General features: G+C 41.8%; 1 long non-coding RNA gene across 1 annotated transcript; it reads right to left on the bottom strand.

Annotated features, from left to right (window-relative positions):
- Positions 1–22,425: 22,425 nt before the first annotated feature.
- LOC139600491 (uncharacterized) lies at positions 22,426–24,904 on the bottom strand. Its single transcript, XR_011682568.1, has 3 exons — positions 24,595–24,904; positions 22,963–23,005; positions 22,426–22,465 (listed from the first exon to the last, which is right to left on the bottom strand). It is a non-coding gene; the product is annotated as an uncharacterized lncRNA (long non-coding RNA).
- Positions 24,905–25,576: the final 672 nt, after the last annotated feature.

Below are 25,576 nucleotides of genomic sequence, written 5' to 3'. Positions count from 1 at the left end.
ACCTAAAAAAAATCTGACCTTGAGCTTTTAAAACCTGCCAGAGAGATTAGACCATGTTTTAAACTTTGCTAACATGGCTAAACAGCTTCAGGGTCAAACCTGGGTTCTCATCAATTTGCAAAGGCCTGTGTGTACCTGAAGTCAGTGTTTGAAAGTAGCCACACGAACAGGGAAAAAATGCTGTTGTGAATGCTTAAAAGGCATTTTAAGGATTTAAGCACAGCCACAGTAACTCATTCACCAAGGAAACACAAAAATTGACATCTATAAACCTCTCCCAAAGACCTCTGGGATGCCTCCCCTTTGGTTCATGCTCCCGAATAATTTCCATTTTGTTTCTGTCAGGCTGAGCACTGAAGCAGCAACAGCTCAAAGGCGGCGCTGCCTAAGGCAGCTCTGGCTGCCTCCCTCTCTCACTGCCACCCCCTCGGGGCTCAGCAAGCCCTGCAAGAACTTGGAGGCAAAGGCTGGCATCAGTGGCCTGAGGGAGTGATGGTTGATGGCACTGGGATGGATGCCCCTCGAAAAACCTGAAATCCAGGAGAAAGGAAAATAAAATCAATCTGGAATCAAGCTTCCCGTGTGAATGCAAGCAGAAAGAGAATGAGGAAGGGGAACTTTCACATGTATGCTTCACACCAAGTCAGAGGGACTCAGGGATGGAGAGTCTCTTACTGTTTTCCAATAGTTCCAGGTATTCAACTAGGACATTGGAGACCGGGGTTCTCCTTTCTGAGGAAACAGGAGCAGGATTTGATCTTAAGAGAATTTCTCACCCACCAAACTATTTTGAAGTCAGAAGCTAGAGGACTTTTGAGTCTCTCCTGGTTCCTCTTCTAACAAATTGTGGGTGTCTGTTTCTTGGCTGCTGTGATACCAAGTAATTCTCACTTTCTTTGGCCCCATGAACAGGCACTGTTTGCCAAAACCCCAAGCTGATCTTCTGCTCTGCTTTCCTGTCACATGGAACAATGAGAGATGTTTAGATGCCTACAAGATTTGGAAAAACAGAATGGGAACACTTCTGAGAAATTTACAGTTTGCTTACTTCTGCATAGTTTTAGACCAACAATTTGTACAGAGAAGTCTCAGAAGGAAACAAAATAAGATGTATTCCTAGAGAAAATGAAGCTGCTTTACCATAAATACCACAGGCAAAACTAATAAAACCTCTTGGGTACCCTTGCAGCCAGCTTACACCGTCCACTCCCTTAATGCTGTAGTTCAGTGTCTCTGCCATTAGGCTGGATCCTCAGAGTATGTCAAAAGTTTGAGTGAGGACATCTGAAACTTGCTAGTAGGATAAATGTCCTTTGGTCTCACATACACTTATTTTCTTGCTATTTTTCAACAGCACTTTGAAAGCCAGTCTTGCTAGATACTGGTCTCCATAATAGAGCTATTTTGTAGCACATTGCTTCAAACTTATGAGGCTACTTGTCAAAGAAGGTGCTCAATAAAGTCAGTCTTAAGAAATCACATAACCACAGAGATCAAAATCTGAAAAAATCCCCATTTCAGAGAAGCTGCAGAAGCTAGTTCCTTCCTTCTGAAAGGCCAAGAGTATGGTCCATAACCCTCAGTTCAAAGAAATAAAGTGTTGCGTATTCTATCCCCAAAAAAGTCAGGAGATGCCTGTAAAAACCCGAGTTCTTTCCCATGGATTGTATGCTCCAGGATCCAATGTTCAGTTATACAGTGTTTCCCCAGAGTTTCCAGCCTCCTTCAGAGAATGAATGAATTCAACCTTGGACAAAAAGAGGGCATGTTAAAGCAGGCTCTGATCTGATAGGGCTTACAATCACAGAAGTTGGGAGATGTGTGGTGCTTCTCTTTGACAATAAACCTAGAGATAAGGTACCTATCCAAATGAAATGTGTCATGGACTGCTTTCCTGCATACTCACACAGATCTGGAAGCTTCATAGAATAAAGCAAAAGGCCCTCTTGTTGCCCTAAATCCCTTCCTGTTAGGTCATTAGGAAAGTGTGGCAGCAGAAAGGAAAAAACACCTATGTGCCAAGTCCTGTATATGGGGACCTCTGGAGCTGTGACAGAAGTCCACAGGGAAGTTATGGAAATGCTTCAGGCTTTGTGGAGAAACTTCTCTTGTTCAGATCCAGAAGTCCTCACCCTAAAATTGAGCAGCGTAGAGAGGGGCTAATACCCAAAAGTGCCCATGGTCAACATCAAAGAAGGGCATAGCCAAAACACCTGACCTGGAGAAAAGCTTTAATTCCAACAATAAATTTTACTGATAGATGGAGCAGTTTCCCAAATTGCCTTTAAAAGGTAGACTTGTAGTAGTGGCAATTCTGTGCCACTCTGAAAAAAAAGATTTTACTCATCTCTGGGCACAGCTTTTCTGCATCACAGAGTTGCCTCAAACTCCTTCTAATCCAGCATCCTCAATATACTCGTGTTTCATTTTCCAGGTGTCCATTTTGGGACATTTGGTACATGGATAACATAGGTATTCCCACCTCCCACTGAAGGTCAGGGTGAGCTGTGCTTTTAATGTGAATGCAAAAAGAGAAAAAAAGTGTAAGTACCTTGATCCCCCATATCCCAGATACAGAATCAAAGATCAGTGGGCACATCAGGCTGTAACAGCTGTAACTTCTGCATCTCAGTGGCTCATGTACAAGGACACCTCACATCAGTGGAGAGCTAGCTGTGAGCAGAAATCCACTTGTGTCCAGGAACAGCTTACAAACTATGATCAGAGCACTTCCAGTCCCCTGAGCAAGGCCTGTATCCAGTGCAAGGCTCAGATGATGTGTATGAAGTAATGTGAAGGAGAATAAAAGGAGATGAAAAACCACAATCCACCTGGACCAAAGTGAGAAGTCCAGAGAGAGAAAATACAGTGTGACCACCTACATGAAGACTGGTTTAATGCAAACACACACACACTGCAGAGGAAAAGGATGGGGGGACAAATCAGGTGTAGGGACCCCTGAATTTAAACCAGGCACATCTAAACATTTAGCATTTGGTCTTAAGAAGACATATAAACACACACACCCCTATACTGAAAACTGATTCAGGCAACTCCTACCGCTATCAAATAAAAATATGTATTTGTATGTTCGCAAATTTTCAGCCAGTGTTACTCTAACCTAAGCTCCTTTCCCATGTGGACATAACTCATACATGATATACTTAAACGGCCCTAGGCAGTGAATTAAAAACTGTTTTATTTACAGTTCTGTAGCAAATGATTCACTGTAGATATACGTCAACTTTTCCATTAAATATTCATCATTTGGTGGTTTGCTCCTGCTGCCATAAGGAAATGCCATGGCAGGTCCAGGGCTTAGATAACAGCAACAACTGCCTTAGGATTACTTCTACAATAATGCAACCTATTTAGCAAGAACATACATTTTTAAAACTACTTGATTTTCCTCTCAAACTGCACTTTGACCTAAAATTCACCATCAGGCACTGAAGCCTCTTTGATGCTACAGTCATCTGGTCCACTCCTGGGATTGGTCAAGTTCAGTGGGTGGATGGGCAGAGGTCAGTTGTATGAGGTTCAACAAGGTGAAATGCCCACTCTGGCACAAGGGTCACAATCCCATGCCATGCTACAGGCTTGGGGGACAGTGACTGGAAAACTGCCCAATAGAAAAGGACTTGGGGGTGCTGCTTAACAGAAGAAGGTCAACAAGAAGGCCAATCCTGTCTTCCTGGCCTGTGTGGCCAGGAAAGGACCAGGATATGGTGTGGCCAGCAGGACCAGGGCAGTGATCATCCCTCTGTACTCAGCACTGGTGAGGCCTCACATCATATCCTGGGCTTATTTTGGGGCCCTCACTACAAGAAAGACATTGAGGTGCTGGAGCATGTCCAGAGATAAACCCAAAATGTTTGTAGATAATAACATATACTGCCTCACTCACTACTGAAATACCAGTAAATGCACACACATTTTATACAGTAACAATGGGATATACTGCTTTTGTCCTCAACGAGGAGCTAACAATGTAGCTGGAAAGCCTGGAAATACTTCTGCAAAATTTCAGATATTCTACATAGATATATTTTCCAAAGAGTCTTGCTTTTTTTTTTTTTCCCCTTTTGGTCTTGCTCAGTCACACACAAAAGTAGGGAGTTTTGTTTCAGTCAAAAACTGAGCAAGATCTTACTTCAGGCACTTAAATACAAGTGACTGGAAGAAGTTGCCTCTGAAATCTCACCACAAACAGCCACGGAGCTCCAGTGACCTGGATTCTTCTCTTAGCTGATGTTATACCACAAACATGGTTTATTACACAAAAGAAAATCAGGGAGCAATTTACACTGATGTGTCTTCCTGAGCTGTTGGGACAGGTTTCAAACAGGCATGTGTTCAGCAGCCACACATCAGGGGCTGACTGATGAGAGCTCTCTGGGTCAGCCACACTGAACTAGCAATTTCCGCCTCTACAGAAATATCTGTTAAAACAGATGCATAAGATGGATGAAGACCATGCTGGCTTTAATGCTGGCTTTTAGAAGAACAAAGGAGAAACTTTTACCTTTTATAACTACTAGAAGAAATTCACTTATTACTGTGTACTTGCCAGTCTCTGGTACCCTGCCACCACTTTCTGTCAGTGTTAGATCACTGCTACAACATTATTTAGTGGAATTTGGGTTAAAAATGGTCAACATATTCCCCCAGACAAATACCTCTATGAATATGTAACAAAGGGGAATTAAGTGATTAGAAATATCTCCACCTAACCAAGCACTGTTTGGGATGTTTGTTCCAATCCAGTCACACAGCCCTGTGCTGCTGCTTTCAGAACTAATGGTATCCATCCTATAGCCAACTGAAAAATGATTCCTGGCTTTCAAACTCTCAAAGGAAATACTTTCCATTCTGTTCCTGAAACCAGTCAATACTGCAGTACACACAATTGCTCCTAACACAACTTCATGAAGAGCATGTGTAGGCACTGGGTGGGGGTAGAAAATTATTCCTTTCCAGCTGGAATATAAATTTTTTTGCCCAGAAAACTGTTTAATTCTCTGCTGAGTACACTGCTGGGACTGTATTTCTGCTTCAGAAAGAATCCTTAGTGAAGAAAGAAGTCATGAAATGAAATTATGAAAGTTGAACCTATCTTTTAGAAAGCCAGTGAACTGATGTTTGTGTTATGCAGAGGGTCCTGTATCCCGAGGTTTCCCTAACTCTAGTTTGCTGTGCAGTTCCAGGATTGTGGAATGTCCTGGAAGACACAATCATCTTGTAAAGGGGAGCCAAATAGTTCATAATCAAGATTTATCTGCATGGACAAAGAGGGTCAAAGCAAAAAGGAGCCTGTCAGCCCCAAGCAACACTGACCCCAGAACACCAGGCTCTTGTCTCTGGGGGCCTGAACTTTTAATGAAGATTTTTTTTCTCATGACATAAACTCTATGTACAGTAATAAAATTTTCTTTACTTTTACTTTGAAATCTACCAAAAAAATGTTCAACAACATCCTCTTCTGGAAAATATAACCATCCTGTGTTCACTGCAGAGCTGTCAGAGCTCCAAACTCCATCATCACTTGCCATCATGGGAACACCAGGCACCCAATCAAAATCCAGCTGAGAGAACAGAGGAGGATGGGGAGGCAGGCTGCACCACAGACTGGTAGCAGGGGCATAGCGGAGACTCTACCCTTGCTCACACAGGGTACAAATCTTGCAGGATTTGAAAAAGCCACCACAGTTAGTGCATGTTCACCAGAGAAAAGCTTGCCCTTAAACCAGGATACAGCTCATGACAGGCAGCTCCTGCTGTCAGAAGGGAACTCTCCAGGCAGGGGCAGCAACCACTGAAAGCAGCTGGCCCCAGTCTGCACACACTCGCCCTGATCCCTGGCCTGGCACTGGCAGCAAACCTGATTTCATTTCCCCAGGCACTGGCAGAAGCAGAGCAAGCGATGAAGACACGACCATTCTGCAGTGCCCTTGGCAGGCTGCGGCTGCCCAAGGCAACAGCCCACATCACCCGTGCTCCCAGCTGGTCCTGTTTTAAAGTCAGTTTTCTGTTATGTCTTCAAATGACTCTATTAACACCTCAAAATAAGTCATTTGGGCCCCACCTAAGGTTTGGAGAGATTTTAACAGTTGCCTTGACTCATGGATCTGCAGACTAAACGCAAGTATCATCCAGGAACATTAAATCCCACACACAATTGTGACAACTTTGATATTATTGCTTAGAACAGTGCCCACTTGAGTCATGCTTTAATTCAGTCATTAGTATTTTCATGGAAAAAGGCATATTTCCCCCAACCCTGTTTCACAGAGTGGAAGGCGCACAGGAAGGATTTCTTGAACATAAAAATAAATTGCTATTTGCATGTCAGAAAATGGTTGTGGAAAACAGAAATACTTCATATTCAGAGCAGAAAATAAACAAAAGTGAATTTTTTTCCAATTTTTAAAAATAAATAGGTTATTTGCAAGTGATAGCTCCATTTCCCCCTAACAAAACAATTGGCTTATCCATTTCTGTATGGAGTATAACTATCAAGTCTGACACATTGGTTTGATTACTGTGAGAATCAGCAAAGCAATGAGCTTTTACAGCCAAAGAGCCTTGAATTCAATCTAACCTGTAGAGAAATACTCCATTGTGCCTTTGAAAACTTGCCCAAAAACTAAAATTAAAAAAAAAGAAAAGGTCTTTTGCACTTTGTTTTGAGAGAAAAAGAGATGTTTTCCCCTTTTAATTGGTGACCTGAAGATGTCAGCTCCTCTCTTACACATTACCATGCCATCAGAACACAAGTTCAGGGCAATTATCCTGGTAAATGTGACTAAATGCAATCTAAGACAACAAAGTGAGAAAAAAGCCCATAAATCTCACTGCTAAATTATTTACATAGCTGTTGCAGCCAGATGTGCCTGTTGGGTAGGGATGAGATCGCTGCTCTGCAGCCTGTGTGCTCAGTTTGGGAACATGGGTCAGTGTCTAGGCCTCTCTGTCTTCTTCACCACTTTTTCCCACATAAAGTGGGAGGAATAGTCCATCCTGCACCTACTGATGTTCCAGTGCAATTATTTCCCCCAGTGGATGAATAGGGTCCAGCCTTGACTTGGCCACCACTGGGAGGAGCAACAGTCTCCCCCACTTCCCAGACAGAATGACCTCACAGTGGATTTAGCTCATTCTTTCTTATTCTGGCAGATTTTAATGAGAATGGGAAAAAATTGTGAGCACAGTTAATGAAAATGGTGTTTTGTGCAGAAGGTTAGTTTGGTGTTAGTTTGATGGAGGGATAAAACAGTAGACTCTGGATGATGGGGTTTTCTGCTTCATCAGCTATTTTTCTTAAGATAACAAACAGCTAGCCAAGTGCTCATTAATGGGTAGTGACAAATAGTTACCTGTGGTCTTAAAACATCAGTTACAGAGACTGCTTTCAGTTCTAGAGGCCAAAACCCCTTCAATACCATTCACCTAGTAGCACATTTTTTGGGTGATGAGAAAATGAAGATATGGGAAAAAAACGGAAAAAAAAAGAAGAGAAACTGTGGTGCTTTCTTCACACCAGTGTGCTACAAAATAGCCTAGACATTCAGTGTCCCTGTAAAAAAAATGGCCCTTTGAAGAGCTGTAGCCTGATCTTCATCTGACCTGATCATCTTTGTTTGGCAGGTCAGTAAAGGCTCAGGTCCCATAGATCAAAGCATAGAGCAGCAAGAAGGCCAGGCCTTAGCTTTAATGGATACTGCCAAGAAGGTTCATTCTCAACACTTTTTCTTTCTATTTGAACCTTTCTGCACTGACAAGTCAAGACAGAGGAGATTTCAAACCAGTTACCAAAAAAAAAATCACTTATGAAAGGCAGGAATTCTCCTGCCACTAGAATGGCAGAGAACATCCCATATTCCTAAACCAGCCCATCTTTCCCTTCACTTGAAGTGATCGTAGTGAAAAAGCAGACACCGCTCTGGCAAATGTTACAATGCTGATTCCTCACTGTAATAGACAGAAAGAGGAACTGGTTTCAGCACTGGAACATGCAGAATAACAGCGACCTAAAACTGTATCCCAAAAGAGAACATTGGATATCTGGGGGCTATTAATCTGAAGAAAACCAAGAAATCTTCCTAGATGTCCTTGTCGGAAGTTTATAGGATCTCAAGTTAAACAGAGTTACTGTATTTCAAATGGTGAAAGAAACACGGTGTTGAGCTGTGGGCACAGAGTGGGTACCCACAGCCTGGCTTTACAAACACATCTACACTTTTCATTCAGTAGATGTGAGGTTTGGAAAACTTGGCTGTAAAAAGCACGAAGTCATACCCAAGCATGCCCTGCTATTACAAGCTCCATGAAGCATTTCCAGTGGAAGAACTACCTCTGATTTGCTTTTCACAAGCAGATAGCAGCACATTACAGAGATGTCTGAGAGGCCTCTGTGTTAGGCATTAGCTACAGTCACACAGCATGGCTGGTTTTGTGGATCTCTCCTGTTGCCAGCATTAGAGCACCCAAGACCCAGAGCTCTATAGCTCAATATGGGACTTGGACATTTCCAAAGTTCCATGGGGGTTCTATCCAAATATCCAGTTAAGGATCAATCTCTTGTCCCTCATCCTCTCCTTCACCAACAGAGACACACCTGTACAACCGGGGAGCAGTACAATTGTATCTAAACTAACATAAAGAGGGTTCAACACACACACAAAAAAAAACCCAGTATAAGCAAGAAAGCTTTTTCTGGGCAAGTGTAATGTAGACATATCCTTTTTAAACACTCTCCATCTAGGTCCAGCAGGACAAGGGCTGCCAGCCTCTTGCACCCACTGAGGGTGCTCAGAGACAAAAGCCCTGCCCTTGTTGCTCACAGCCAAGCACCAGACAGCAATTGTGGACTGCTGTGCCAGCTCAGAATAGTAAGTGCACACACAGCCACAGCTGCTGGGCTGAGTTGTGTGCAAGGCAGCTCATCATTCATGAAAGCTTTCTCTGTCTCTACAATGCAACAGCAGGGTCTGATTTTGTCTTTGCATGTGTACACTTGTTGAACTTACAGGGAATGTAAAAACAAGAAGCACAGCAAAAGGTGGCTTTCTGTAAGTGGAAAGCTCTCTCCAGAAACCTGACTTCTCATGACAACAGAGGCGATTGTTTGCTTGTGCTGTTGTATTCCCACTATATTCTCATATGATCCCAGCCCCCTCCATCCCAGCTGTGTGGTCATGCCATGACCAATAAAATAAGGCCTGTCACGCCATTTCAGGTTCAGACTATCCTTATTATTCGCCCCTGCGGATATTGTGCCTTTTAGATAGACGGGTGGTTTCACAGGAACTGCATGGGTTATCTTGCTACAGTGTAACCACAGTGCCAACCACAAAGAAAATATTTCCGCCCACATGAATATTTAATACGAGCATTTTCTTCATGTGGAAGGAAGGATAGCAGGGACCCCTGTGAGACTATCCTGAACCACACCAACTACAGCAGTACCACTTCACTCCAGTAAACGCTGTCCATAGCTGATATCTCTCAGAGGCAAGACTTATCAATGTAAGTTTTATAACCTCATTCAGGGTGAGTTTACTGAAGTCAGAAATTAAACATAAGGACTCCTATTAGTGTGACCTCTCCACATTTTGGGTCAGATACCAGTGGAAAAAAATGCTCTCCCTTTTCAGTCATAAATTATGTGCTTAATTATCCAAATGTCAAACTGTGTTCGCAAATAACTAGGAAGGTCAGATCAGAGTGAGAAAGACCTTTGAAAGCCAGTTTGAGGAGCCAGTCCTTTCCACAGCAGACGTGAGCACATTGCAGTTAGAACTCACTGACACTTCTTGCAAGTTGCTTCTACAAGGGCCATGAGCAAGGAAAGAACTTCTCTTCCCATCCGGAAATGTTAAGGAGCCTGGGATACCAGGGTCCGTTCTATGCACTTGCGGGTAGACAGGATTTCAGTTCCAGCAGTCTCCTATGTGAGCATGTAACATATGGAGCAGGAGGTAATCAACTGTCTCCGATTATGGAGAGCTGTTCTGACTCCTCATCACTAAATACCCTTCACACTCAGAACAATCTCAAGGGGAATAAACCCAACAGAGTGTGGAACCAAGGATGGGTTAAGGCACTGGGTATTTTGTTTGAAGTACTGGTCACAGTAGGAAACTAATAAATCAATATTGAACTGCAAAAGGCTCCACACAGGGACCATGGGCCAAATTATCATGGCTGTAAGAAGAGACATAAATAAAATTCTTAATGGGAGTAAGTATTAGAGCTCAAGGGAGACTCACTGAATTTTGCTCTTTGTTGGTTTTTTTTATTGACTGTAAACAGGCTGGGTCCATCTTCACAGACTCAAAAGAATGCTGCAGGTTCCAGCACAATTTGGATGGAGGCCAAAGTGTTTGTAGAAAACATGAACCTTCAACAGACAAACACACACATTCCCTACTTCTCCTTTCGGCATGATGTACCTGGAAGCAGCTCAGATGGAAACCACTGGCGAGACTCATTGGCCTTGGCAGCAGGCAGACAGCCATGGTCACCACCCTGCTGTAATCCTGGGGAATCAGGACTGCTCCATACACTGGCACCCAGCACAGCTGAACCAAGGAGCATCTGGGCAACCAGTGGGGCAGAGATCACGCACTGTCTGGCAGGGCTGCCAAAAAAGCCCCAGATCTTCCACACATCGATTGCACATTTGTTTTGCCAGGTATGCCAGACCTAAGCAAACACTGAAGCCCATCAGGTAGTAAGAGGAAGGCTACAATATAAAGCTTCCCAACCTTGATGTCACTGGAAGATGCCAGCTTCCTCGCCTGAGTAAAATCAAGCCAACAGGTCTAGCAGCAAACTGCTTTACATCTCCAGAAAACACAGATGCAATTGTTTTTCCACCCAATGCTGTTCTTGCTCTCTTTTCTCATCGTGGGGAGGCAGCATTCCTGGTTGTTATTCCATCTGCATGAGTTTTTTCTGCTCTCTCCCAAAGTAGGTCACTGCATAATGTTCTCTACATCTTGAATCATTCACTAATTTTCTGTATAACTCTCCTATTCTCTCCAGGCTGTTTTTTGCCACACTGAACTCAAAACCTGCCCTCTTTGATAGCAAGAGTAGCAGCAGGCCCCAGATGTGCCAGCCTCTCAGTATTCATAAAGAAGTAACCCTTGAGCTCTGCATGCCATTACACAGAGGTACAGAGGTTCCTTCTGCAGAGCAGAATTGGCACTCTGTACAGGACTGTGCCTGTGCCATCTTTCCTCCAGCATCAGCTCAACTTATACCCACATAGAAAGAGCAAATGAGGTCTCAGTGAACCCAGATCAAACATCCCATTTCCCAGGTACTTTAAGGGACCACATGATTGACTGAAGGGATTTAATTGTGGAAAGGAAGAATAACATCCCTTTGCCAAGGAAAGGGCACTACTTTCAACCACTTCATGTGTAAATAGTTGCTGCCTGTGCTTTCACTAAACCTCCAAGCTCATTAGAGCTTAAATGCTAACTCATGAGAAAAGCCCAGAACACAGAAACATGGCAAGGAGACATCACAGCTTTAATTCTTCATAGGATTAGGTTGTTTAAATTTGATGAGATAGAAGGAAAAATAAAGGATACACATGAAAAGACACCTGGTTATATCACCTCAGCAGTTCCATAAGTGTCTTTTCTTGTACTATTTTCTTCCCTTTTTTTTTTTTACATTTCTAGGGATCTCAAGTGAGTCAAAATGTCCTTTACTCTCACGCACAAGAGGAGCTGCAAAACATGTCACAGAAGTTGTATCTTTGAAGAGCCAGGCACAAAAACCAGATTCTGCTGTAGCATTAAACTTAAATTACACAGCACAAACCCTGAGCTTTCACCTAGTGCTGGCACCTTTCTTTTCTTGTTTCCAAACCTGCAAGCACTCTTGGATGTGTTTTGTGCACCTGTCATCCATTCTCTAGAGAAAGAAAAAAAACCATGGGGCACAAAGGTTCATTTAACAGCTGAACAGAAAGAAGGAACTGGGTGAGAAATGCTGGCGTCAGATGTGGGCAAATGAGAAGCCAAAAGGGAAGTATTTTGCAAAGTGTTTTGAGTGGCTGGGAGTGGTCAAAGAAAGTTGTGCAAGACTAAAAAGCAGGAAGAAACATGTGGTCTCTACACATCCATGTAGTGGGAGAGGAAACAGATGATTGCCAAACACACAAACATTTGTCAAATAGAACAACTTGAACTCCTCAATTTTTTTTTTATACATAACTTTTAGTTTCCCCTCCCCACCATGAGTTTCTCTATGTGCCTGACTATATCACTCAGTCCAAAACCAGAGTGCTTACACCTCACATTTATCTATGTGACCCTTTTCTCATGGATGTTGGGCATACAATTTTCCCTAAAGACAGGCAGTAGATATTCACTATTTGTAACCATTGCTTTTCCAACTAAACTGAATGTAAGCATTCATCTCTGAAAATTTAACTTAGAGGCTTTCATTCCACTCCCCACCAATAAAGTACATATAAGGAAGAGGTTCTTCAGGGATGAGTACAACAGTGAGCTAAAAAATAGCTGGATTTATCATATCCTTCTTCTCTTTTTAATTAGGGCATAATTAGAAGAAAGACACTGGAAGCAAAATCAATTTGCTGCTCTTGATTTGCCTTTGTTTAGTGACAATTTGACTCCTAGGACCAAATTATCCCTGGGGAAATAATTTCTCTTACTTGAAGGCAATTTTTCCAATAGACAAGATGCTTACCTTTCTTTCTTGTGTCTGTGTGATTCCTTCCTTTTTTCTCTGAAATATCTTTAATTTCAGGGCATTTCTCTATTGGCCCTTCAAATGAGATCTTCAAAGTAAGGAGTATTTGCGCTATACAACTAGGCTTCTCTTCATACCTATAATTTTAAAGCAAATTAGAAATTACTTTATCAGCAAAACACAAAGGAAAATACATTTTTTATTATGCAGCATTCCAATTAGAAGAAAGAGCAAGGGAGACACAGTGACTGATTTGAAGTCTATGTCACAGAAGAAGAATGACCTTCCATCAGACCCATAATTCATTGTTATAGTTCCCCCCCTCATCTGGAAGCCAGTCATATTGCTAGAAATACTGTACATCAGCACAACTCTTTAAATATTCTTAATCCAAATAATGATCAAAAAAATCATCATTTATTTCTGATTTTTTTCCTTTACCCTACAAGATCTTTAACTTTATTTGAAACTTATGTCAAAATAAATTTTGAAAATTGTGGGTTTAGTTGAATCCAAGCTGTTTGGAATTTATGTTCTGCTTCTCATTTTTAGCCCTGGTATTCCTCTATAAGATTTGCCACTGGGAACTAACCAAGAAACTATTTCTTGTTTGGGTTTTTTTTGTTTTGTTGGGTTTTTTTGGGGCGTGGGGGAGGGATGGAGGTGGGCGTTGAGGATCTTAAAAGTCATGTAAGAAAGAAGAAATGACCATCAATAGTTCCCAAGGGGAAGACTGGAAATAGATCTTAGTGCATCAGCTTTTCCCACACATTCAAAACCCACATGAAAATGGGAACCCACGCAGTAAAAGCCCTTATGAGCTTGTGCACCACTTAAAAATTTAAACAGTCCTCTAATGGAAAAAGATAACCTATTAAAGGCAAGAATGCCCATCCAACAACGTAATGTTCACACTGCTCAGACTGTTGCACCTCTCTATTTTCCTATTAAAGTCCTTCCTGCTTTTTTCTTTTTGTGTACCAGCAACTGAAAAGCCTAACAAAGGTGTTGTTTCCTAGGAGATACCTCAGTTTCCTTGCTTGCCTGTACCTAGGGAACTGGGAGGCACACAGATATGACTGCTAGGCCATGGAGATGAAGTGCTAGCAGCTTGGCAAAACTAATGGGATCTGATCCACTGGCATTGTATTTCGTAACTCTTCAGTCCTTTGTCATTTGCACATACTAATCCAGCTTTCCACTTCCAATGTGGGCAGCTCTCTTCTTCAAACTTTCCTCTGATTAGCATCACCTCAAGGTTAACCATGGACCAACCACTATAAAGAAACTTCTGGAAGGACAAAATCCACACCTCTTTTTATCCTGAGAATCCCCTGAAGGAATGCAGTCCACAGCAAGGGCATACACTGCTGCTAGAGAGTAGTTGCCCTCATTCTGGTGAAATGTGGCTTGAGAGACAGTGGGAACACTCATCCCAGCTGAATATTCAGGAGAGGATTTCTATGTGAGCACATCCACCTTTCATTCTGGAGGCAGGCTGAGAGGTCACAAATGGTGAGTTATTGTAGTTCAAGTGACGAGTGACTCCACCTTGGTGGAGAACCAGCACAGGACAATTGGGCCCATCCAACATTTCTCTGCCTCTGTTGAAACATGGGAGTCCCACAGTCCCTACATCACTCCTAGACACACTGTCTTGTGTACCTACCACCAGTTGTGATGCTTGTTAGGAGCTCCTGGGAATTTATACAATCCAGAAATCCAGCAGCAAATTATATCAGAAAAATCAATCTTGTTTTCTTCCAAGACAGTGACAAAGTTGCTTCAGTAAAAAGTTTTAGGAGCTGCAGACTCAGCATGAGACTGCACAGCTGAAAGCAGGAGCAGGAGTAGGGAGAACAAGGAGGAAGAGAATCTCTCCCATTCAATAGATATAAGTTGTTTGTAAGACTCAGACAAGACATGGAACTTCACCTTTGGCATCATAGATGTTTCCTCCCATCACTACAAAGGCATCCAAGCAGAGTGGTGATGAAGGAAGGGTAAAAATGCTTTGGAGTACTCTCACAGAAAAAGAGAAATGTGTATGAACAGAGTTGTCCAAACATTTTTGTGGAAGAAAATTGCAGGGTGAGTATTTTAGTAAAGAGGATATTTTAATCCTTTTCTCATTTTTTGGTCTTTTTTAAAAAATATCTGTTTACCATTAATCACAAACAAACATTTGGCGCAAAGAGTTGCCTTGTTAATGATTCAGTGCCTTGATTCTTCCAGTGATAGGAAGTACTGAAATTCAGTGTTTACAGTCTGGATAACAAGCTGTCGAACAGTAGCTGGGAAAACTCCTAACCTTTCAAGGGAGGAATAAAAAAGAGAAAGGAAAGGGGAGGGGGAAAAAGAAGAGAAATAAATAGATCATTATACAGCACAAAACCAGATCACAAACCTCATTCTTTTTTAGTTCTTTGCAGGTTCCTTTTCAAGTAAAAGACATGAGTTTTTAAAGGCCCGAAGCAGCACAGCTTTGCACTTCTGATAAAGACTTCTAAAAGACATTCAATTCCATGTGGCCCACAGCCTTTTCCTATGGGGAAGACATGAAATGGCTGTTGTGTTAGTGAACACTGCTCTCACAGCCAAAAATCTCCCCCTGTAACCAGGCACAGCTGGGTGTTTCCCCAGGAGCAGCGCCCCAGACCTCCTTTATACCAGTGCCATTGGTGAGGCATCGAAAACAAACAGCTGCTACCACCACAGCAGTGAAGTTCTCAGCCCTCCCATCTGGAAAACAGGCCTATGAGGGTAGAAATCACATCATTCAACAGTATACAGCTCCCCATACTCAGGAAAAAAAATCATCACGATAGCAGGTCAGAAACAGAGATGGGTAGCTAAAAGTTTCTTTCTGCGTACCTACTACATCATTGTATGATTTCCTCCTCTCATGGACCAAAGACGAGCTATGCAGCAGCACTCAAAGTGCCCAGAGTGGCCTGCAGGTATTTATTATTTACTGCAGTCTCAGGAGGTCCACACTAAAAGCAGCCTGGGGAAGCAGGCTATGTTTTATCCACCACATGACCCACTTTCCAGCAGCTCTGTCAAGCACTTCTGTCACCAGCGACAGGGATGACTAATGTTCAGTGAAGTAGGTGATGAGTTACGTGGAAGTAGCTTCCAGAGGAAATTAATTTCCACAGAGAGGCTCTGGCTACTTGAACTTTGTTTCAAAAAGGCCGTGCTTTATTGCAGTCTAAGTTAATGAAGAAAGGTAGCTGTCCGGCTGCTGCAGTCTGTGTTATCTCCCAGCCATCTTTCTTGCAGCAGCAGAAGCACTGGAATGTGAACAACCACTGAAATGAACTTCCATTTGCACTCATTTTAATGTTTATCTTCCTACTGCCACACCTACTGCACTACTATTACCATGGGAAATAATCAAACCTACTTTTAATACAATGCTGTGCATATGGCATCTCTGCCAAGACCATTCTTGAGCAGAGGAACAGATTGCAAAAAGTACCACATGCTCAGCCTTCTGCCTGGGAACTTAGGTAGGAGATAACATCTATATAATGCTCAGCACTCCTTAGGAGCACCCAATCTCAAAAAAACCCCTTCTTTTTTCCTGCTTTTTTTCTGCCAGACTACAATGAATCTCCCTCCAGGGTTTCCATGTCTCTTTGCTCTGTGCTTAACCTAGTCCTTGCATGCTGGAAGATTTTGGAGGCCCTCAGTTGAAACCTTGGTCCAGAGAGCAAGATAAAGATAGTATTAAGTGTATCAATCTGAAGAATGTGTTCTCCATACAACATCAATACCACAAAATGTATCCTAAAATTTAGGATAAATTACTTTGTGCACACCTGCGTACCTCAAGCTCTGCATTCACACCCAGGTAGGTTAGTGCTTCTAATAGGAATTACCTCAAACATGTCAATTACAACCTCTATTGGCTCTCAACATGTTCAAAAGTATGACTTTCTATATTTCAGTCATGTGGGATAATGTGGGAAAAATGCAAAAATAATCTTTTACTGTGCAGTGGCTGTTATTCCACACTGTTAATCTTGGCACAGAAAATCAGGCACACACAGCTCTGCTTGGGATCCTTTGCATGAACATTGCTGGAAAACACACTTTGGTGTGATCAGATCCTTCACAGTAGTTCTTCACCAAATGAGTTAAAGCACAGCACATGAGTTAAAGTAGACTTTGCAGGATGGAATTTTCTTATGGTATTTTACGTTGTTGTTTCAAAGGAAAAATGATGAAAATTTGAAGGTGCTTTAGTTTGCATTAGTTTACATTTAGTTTACATCCCTTTGAGGCCACATGTGTTCACAAAGAATCAGGTAAAAGCAGATACAAATTGTAAAAATAATTTTAAAAAGCAATGATCAAAAATACCAGAAATTGAGACATGTTTAGGCATATGCCTAGTCACAGGCCAGAACAAAAGGACAAAAATCTCCCACCTACCTTTTAGCTGGTCTAGGAAATGTTGGTACAAGACTAACAACTTCTCAGTCTTTATCTATCTTTACCTGCCTCTTTTACACAGTATTTTACATGTTTGGCTAGATACCATGGAGATGCACTTCATTACCTGAAAAGCTTCTCAAAAGTGCAATGGCAGGGGTTTCTGCAGTAAAAACCAAATGTGCAGCAGCTTTCCTTAACATTTCAAGATCCTCTTATCAGTATTAAACTCAGCCATGTCTGCTTCATTGAAGCACATACCCAGCCTTCTCACCAGTACTCCCTAGCTCTTAGCACTCAAAATTAATGACTCAGTTTCTCATCAGACTGCTGAAGAAATAAAGCAGGTTTTTTAAACAATTATGAATTCTTCAGATTTTTGATGTCGATGATTTTTGCTTCTCAAACGTTTCTTCGTGATCACCAGCACCATTATCTTACTTTTTAAAAACAGACACCTGAAGGTCACGTGAAATAATATTATTCTAGAAGTCCATGATATGTTATCAAAATATTTTTTTTATTTGTTAGCTTCACAAACTTTGTATGTAATCTAGAGCAAATAGACTGGACTAAGCAAAGGCAGTCCTTGTTTATTGTAGGGACAGGAGATAGTAGTGGGATGGCCTCAGGAGTAGGGAAAGCAGCAGGTAAGAGCAGAACTGTGACTTCACATGAGCAACCCATGGAGGTGCAGCGGATGAGCTGAACCTTTTGCAGCAGTGGCATGAGGTAAATAAACAATACACATGGTCCCCAGATTTCAACTGCAATGAAACTAAAAGCAACAGCCAGAAGCCACTAAGTGAAGGACAAAATTTTAATTGTCTTCTTTGAGTCTAAGTGGAGATGTAAACACAGACCTAGGTCTTGATGTCTCACAAAACACAGCAGATGCACACATAGTAAAACTCTGCTACAAAAAACTAACTTCAGACCTGGGGAAACCTCAGGGTAGTATTCTTCCAAGAATAAATTTATGACAAGTCATTTATTCCTGCTCTAAACTATTTTGGCTGCTAGAAAGCCAAAGGGCAGGGGAGAGCAGAACTTGTTTTATAAAACAAAGAGATGTTTTCCTTTTCCTTTCTACTTTTAACTAGAAACATTTGACCAGTGTCACTCAAAATAGGCTGTATTTAGTTCCAAGAAAAAGATCAAGTTAGATTTTCACTGGCAGCATAAATGATCTCAGAAAAATACATGAATGAAAAAAACAAATTAAAAACCTGAAAAGACACAGAGGACTAGAATCAAAATGCTGATGTCGCTTCAGCCTTCAAAGTTTTTTGCTTTCTTTCTGCGGGTGCATGTCAATTTTCTCACCATTTCACTGCAATTGTCATGAAGGTGGGATCTGTTTGTGGGAGAATGGTGTCATGGCAAAAATTATTTCTAAGAATTTTACATATGATGGGACAAGAGGTGCTATACTCCAGGTGTAATGGGCTGTAGTACTGCTGCCTGCCTTGTCCATCTACAGAACAGTGGTGGCAAGACAGCTCCAAAAAAACAGTGTGATTCCAGCTGGGAACTGTAACTAGGCAGGATGCTACAACAAAACAGCAGCCCAGAGTAGAGGAGGGAATGAAAACTGTACTCTTACCTAGGGTAGATCAGGGGGCCTTTTGTGTCAGAAGGAGGTGGAAGCCCACTGCATGCAGCAATGTGCATAGCCATCAGAAATGAACATATGTCCTAAAAATTAATCCCCTGTCATAATGAAACAAAGCAGAAGTTCTCGTGTGTTTCTCTGTGCTTATTTCCATAATCTTAACCACATTGCTGTCTTGTGCACCAACTCTCGTCTGCACAGTGGGAGCAGGTCACACAAATAAAATCCCTGACATTTTGCAGCTCCTTTTGAAAGTCTGCATCCATGCAGGGATTGTGACAGCTGCTGGACCAACAACCCTGAAGCAGCATGCTCCTGCAGGTTGGAGCAGCTGTGGCACAGTGGGCAGTGCTGTGTGTCCCCTCTGTGCCAGCCTGATGCAAAGGGACCACAGCAGGGGAGAGTCAGACTTAGAGCCAGTGCTTTAGCTTCTTTGCTGAAAGATGCCAAACTTACAGTCACCAATTAATTTTATTCAGGGTCTCTCACCTGGGGAGGGACAGGAGTCATCACCTCATGTCACCAGCTGGTGAGCAGGCACAGCAAATTTGTACCAGCAGTCAGGAAGTGCAAAGGCAGATTCTGCTCTCTGCTGCATGAGTAGAGGACAGCTCTGATCTGCAAAGCAGCCTCTGCCTGTCCCTCCAATTCAAGTAGTTCAGAGCCTTTTTTCCAAGGAGACAAATGTTTCATTTGCATTTCCCTTTCCCACGTCGGGAACTAGGAACAAATTGCTGACGGCAATCACACGGACTGTACATCATACAGCACTTCTGAAATCTACTTTTGTGTGTTTCACAATAAAAATACTATGAAAATCCACAGTGGCACAGGTCATCCTCTAAGTCACAGTATTCGCTAAGTGAAGAAAAACAGGCAAGGCCTATGGTTGTGTCATCTGACTGCATGCTGGAAGCTTCCTCAGTACTGTAATTGGTAACACTCGAGTTCTTTTACAAATTATTGAAACTGCTGAAATTAAACACATCTGCTAGCAAATATATAAGCTATTTTTGAAATCTCAGGGTATATTACACATGTAGAATATACCACCACTCTACTCCCGCCCTTCTTTGAAAGGTGGGTAAAGGAAAGGGTCAGACTTCCAGATGTAGCCATATAGTGAAGTCTTCACTTATCATGTACCAATCTCCTATTGCTTGATCTGCCTCCCTCAGCTAGGACCTCAAACATCTCCATGTATAAAACCCTGGATCAATCCCCAAACCTCTCTGCACCCAAGGGCCTGGAGGACCCCAGCCCTGCCACAGGTGTCACCCCAGGTGCTGCTTGCCCCTCTGAAAGCAGACAGCAGCCACACTTGGCTCTCCCCCACAGAAGACAGCTCCTGTCCTGGGCAGAAGAGCTACATATCAATGATTCGAATTCCCTGGAAGCCCAGAAGTAGCTTCTTGCCCACCTGGGGATTGGACAGCATTAACAATAGGCACAGACTGGTTTTTGTTTTGTTTTGTTTTTTTTATAAATGCACAGGTTTGAATCTTGCCGTCTTTTCATTTGCTTTCAACTCAAAAATTATCCCATTACTTTGAAAGCTAATGGAGAAACAGTGGAAAAGTGCAAATATCATACAACCCCTAACATCACCTGTGAGCAGTCAGTTGGAAAGGAATATGAGGAAAAGAGATGTTTTGGGCCTGAGAATTTGTGTCCAAGCAAGCTGTTTCCCAAAGGGCCCTTTGCATGCAAGTTTGAAAGGATAGGGCTGAAAATCAGCATAGGCAAAGGAATCTTTTTGTCAGAATAGTCCTTCATTCAGTTGTGGAAGACTAAAGATACACTTTTGTGACTTAATTTTCCTGAATACCATTTCACAGGAGGCCAAGCACCCTGCATTTTTAAGGAGATTTCATAGACTGTTGAGCTTAATATAATCTCCCACAAACGTTTATAGGGAGAGTTTTATTTAATACAGTCTGTGATCTGTCTAAACATCACCATGGTTTTAGGCTAACCAAACTCTGAGCTGATCTGGAAGTCGTGTGGGAGCTTTATTTGGTATACTAAAGTAGCACAGTTCAAAGTATGATTTTATTTGCAGTAGACTGCTGGGAATTAGAGATTAGTCATATGAGGATTTTAAGAGTCGTGTAGTTATTAGAGGTGGAATGAATGGCTTTTGTCTTGTAAAATGTCACCAAACTGTCTTGTTACTTCAAATTACAAGACTAAGTAGTTACATACTTAAATCTCCAAAGAAAGACTTGAATTTTTTGGGATGGGGATGGCAGAATAAAAGCACAGAAGGAGAAAAATCAAAAAGTATCTGCAAACAAAATTCCACACTATTCACTGTTCTTACAAGTAACTAGAAAAAATGGCACTATAGCTTCCAAATGTAATTTGCTCTCATGACCCTGTGTCAGGTTCATTCAGTTTACAAGTCTATTTCCTATTATTAATTGCCAGCCTTGAAAAATCCACTTGGGATCCACAAATCAAGTTGCATCTCTTTGTGCCTCCTAAATCACCAGTAATGAAGATTCTGCCCTTTGTAATTTACCTGTCAGTGCTTTGGAGATCCAGACTCAAATCCATCTTACTCCTGCAGTGCCTGCATGTGCTGGCTCTGGATCTTTTCTAAGGAAGCACTTTTGTTTCAACGTGGAGGAGACTAAGACAGACATTTCCCAGATTGCCTCACTTTTTTTCCTCTACTCTCTGCAAACAACCTCTGTGGGTTTTATGTATATTTCTGGGATGCTCAGAATATTTGCAAAAGATAGGTCTTAAAATATTGGAAAAGATAAACTAAGTGAAAAGTGAGGTGTGATTATCTCTTGCATTTCCCTGATGTATTTCTTGATGATTTCAGTAGAAATACAGGCAGAGGAGAAAAACAAAAAAGGATGGGGACAACTTGACCACTGTAGCAGAGTTTCAGTACACCCTGCATTCACTAGGTTTTATGTCATGGGCACACAGGAACACAGGTTTTTGAGACATCAAACTGCTGGACATTTTGCCACCAGTATCAACAGGGAGCACTTGTCCTATTTAGAAGTCCATCCTTCTTCACTTTCTAGACTTGGTATTGATTTAATTTGCCTGATCATGCAGTTTATTTAAGCTTGTACTTGTAGGAAAGTGATAGTCCTTTAGATTAGGAAGTGTCACTTGGTAGATTCACATATGGCAATTGCATGGTGAGTTGAAAAAGAAGCAATCAAGGGCTGTATGTGGGAGTTTCTGATTTGTGCCTTGGAGTTACTGCCTCTCTGCCAGGTATGAAGGCAGAGACAGAACAAACTCTTCTAGCAAAAATATCACTATTTTTGGCTTATCTCACATAACCAAGATCAGAGACCAATCATGATATCTTAAGCCAACTCTAGACCCAGCATATTTAGATCTGTGTTATTCTGCCTGCACTTCAGTTTCAGCAGGTAATCCTGCTGACCTAGAATAAATCTCCTGATGGGCAGAGGTAATCTGCATGCAGAAACTTTGTATTTACTCCCCCAAACATCAAACCAATTTGAAAGTCCATATAAACTTAAATTTTTTTGTCATACCACTTTGGGGGATGGAAAAATGCCAATGGTCCATGACTTCATTCCATTCATTGATCAAATTATTGGGATGGTGGAGCCAGGAGGAAGAAAATCACCTTGCAGACATTAAACAAATGTGACAGAAAGCTACAACCTGTTAAGAAAAGTTAGCTATATAAGACTTCAGCAAATATTAAATGTAGTTTATTCTCTACTGATGCAAGAGTCTCCTTGGAAAACTACCTTCTCCTTAGTATGTTGCTCGAAAGTGAACAGTATACAAGATATTTAAATAGTTGCAGGACTGAGGCCTCATATATACTCTTACCATCTTGGCTGTATTTAATTTTTTCCCAGCCCTTATTTCCAATTTACAGGGCTCTAAAATAGCCACTGTACTTGACTACGTAGAACAACACTTGTGTAACTTTAATCTCAGGAATTCCCAAAGCACCTGACTTAAAGAATGCAGGGGAAGTGTGTCAGGGCATCAACCTCTGACACACCATGGCAGTTTTCATTTTCTCAGTCTCTTCAAGCAGGTGGAGTTATGATCATACTCTTCCTCTGTGATAAAATACACCTCAACCAGTAGTGTTTTGGGTCTACACTGTGTAGAATTTGCAGCCACAAATAGAAACATCTTAGTACCTACAATATCCTTGTGGGTCGTCCAGCGATGCCACAAGCACTCCTAGAAGCACAAAGGATAATAATCTGTTATTCCTGCTTTGAATAACCCAGCCTTACTTTCTTGATTTCCCTTAATCATTGATGAACAAGCATCAAAGTAACCCATGTCCTTCTTTTAACTCTTTTTAAATATTTGGACTTGCCCATACACTGTGGCAGTGAGTTCCACAGCTTATCAGTCACTGAGACGAGACTTCTTCCTTGAAGACTTCCAAACCTATTCCTTCAGGGAATTGCACCACACCTTCTAACATTGTAGCAGCCCTTAGCAGTTCCTTACTCACCTTCTCCATGCAGACTGGAGACCTCCATGGCAGCCCTCCACCATCTCCCCACAGACTGGAGAATGTGACTTACTCTCATGCTATATAATCCACATCTATCATCCTTGCCCTTTCCTGCACATTTGCCAGTCCTACTGCATCCTATTTGAGATGGTGTGATCAGAACTGCGTAGATTTATGTAGGGACATAATAATGCTAGATCTCTATTCCTTCTCTGATCATGTCCTTCTATCATGAGGTCATGAGGGAACTGAAATGACAGGTTTTAAAATACAGAGGCAGTCTCTTCTGTACCCCAGCTGAAACAGCTTTTGGTTACAGGGGATCCAGGCTGTATTGGTGTATTGTATTTTATTGGTGGCTTCCTCTCAGATTACTGAGAGGAAGCCACCAATAAAAGCAAAAAAAAAACCCCAAATTAAATCAAATTAGGTATTCAGAGTAGAATTTATTTTGAAAGATAAGATACTGAGATTAAAAAAAAAAAAAGGAAAAGGTATGCAAGCTTTCCTAGCCCAGTGCTTTGGAGGAGTGAAAAAAAAAACGTAATTTATTTTCAAGCCATGTTTTGAAAAAGCGTCACTGAGGAAACCATAGCAGAAATTTAGGATATGTCTATGCTGCACAATGCTAATTTACCTAGCTGAGCTCTGTGCTAATGCAGCTATATTGCTTACTGTACTTACAGCTAAATAGTTTAGGACTCTCTCTGAAATCTGTTCATCAAATTGCACTATGCAATGGAGAAATACTTTTTTTAGCCTTCACCACTGCAGGGCACCTTGAAAAGCCAGGTGTTACACTACTGTGTCCTTTACACAAGTAGAAGAGTGTTTGTGCTACCCTTGCAGACTTAGCATATTAAACATACCTTGCAGAAAAACCACAGCCAAGACAACTCACATAGCTTAAAGGTGCCTAGACGAACCTGCTTACAAATTTCAACAGAGATGCTCTCAAGCACAAGGTTAAATCCAGGAATATGGGTCTTCTGCAGTAGTAGGGCCCAAGACCATTAACCCCCCCATTTCAATGAAAATCAGCCCTTCAGCAGAGCCTATAGAGGATGTTGTGCTATTGAGGTGACACTGCCACACACAAGTGGGTGTTTTACCTTGGATATAGCACCTGCCACACACTTAAATGCACCTTACTCTACACAGGCTCAAAACAGAACAGCTGGACTGTGTCTTGCTCAGTCAAAAACGTCCCTAGAACAGGGAGACCTATGGCTTTAACTCTGCTCTAGAGTTAAAGCTCTTTCTGTCCATAACAACACCAAGCTGTGCAGAGGTTGGTACTCACTGAGGGCCAAGGTCTTTTTCCAGAGAGGAGTCCCATGCTGTTACAGTCTTGTTGCTGCTTTTACCTACAGCCCTTAGCCACACACAAGCCCATAGGGGCAGCTCCACTGCCTTGTGTACAGATGTCTGGTGTTCCCCCAAGTCCACAGGGAACAAAAAATCCTCAGGGTGCCAAGCCCCCTCTGACAGCATGCAGCAACACTCAGCAGTGCTTGGAAGGGACAGACATAAACAATTCCAAGTAGCTCTTCACTGAAACAGGCACCAAGGAATCTCAGCTCCTGGACACCAGAGAAGCTATCTCCAAGTGCTGCTCTGGGAGAAATGCAGTACTAAATTAGCAGCTACCCATGAAACACGCAACTCACACGATGCCTGATGTATTTTTGGCCTGATGTCTGTCTGCCAGCACCCTTTAGTGAATTTTCTCCTTAGCTAATTTTAACCAGATTTGAAAGAAGGGCTGGACTATCACTGATAATTATATTTTATAAGTTTCAGGGATCTGACAGCTGAAGAGAGAGTTAAGACCAAAATTAGTTCTTTCTATCAAGGGAAAGCAGGCAAAATTCAGCCACTATATATTCTAGCAAGCCTGAGACAGCCAACGAACCCATACACATTTGATGGCAGAGTAGCATTGCTGGCATTTGCTCATGCCAGAACTGGTAGTTTTGCAGTAGTGTATGGTTTAGGACACAAACTCTTAAGTGTCCATGTTTAATTATATCTGATATTGTCATAATAGTTTCTATCATTTTGTTGAAGTATTTCTAATAGCAGAGCATCAACTGAAATTAGGCTCATTTGTGAGGGAGCAGTCAAAAATATCTATTTTATTGTAGGAAAAAAATGCAATTATAACACCTCAGAAATTACTTTTATTCCTCTTGAACAGCCTGTTGTTCAACTTTAATCTTGCAGTTACTAGAAAGTAAGATTGGACAGTGAAATTTGTATTTATTAGAAAAGAAACTCAAAGT

The sequence above is a fragment of the Agelaius tricolor genome, unplaced genomic scaffold (assembly GCF_023055355.1).
Source record: "Agelaius tricolor isolate 1412-34295 unplaced genomic scaffold, bAgeTri1.0.p SCAF_2, whole genome shotgun sequence".
Classification (NCBI taxonomy): Eukaryota; Metazoa; Chordata; class Aves; order Passeriformes; family Icteridae; genus Agelaius; species Agelaius tricolor.
The sequence above is the reverse complement of the archived record's forward strand: the minus strand, read 5'-3'. Positions and strand labels throughout refer to the sequence as shown.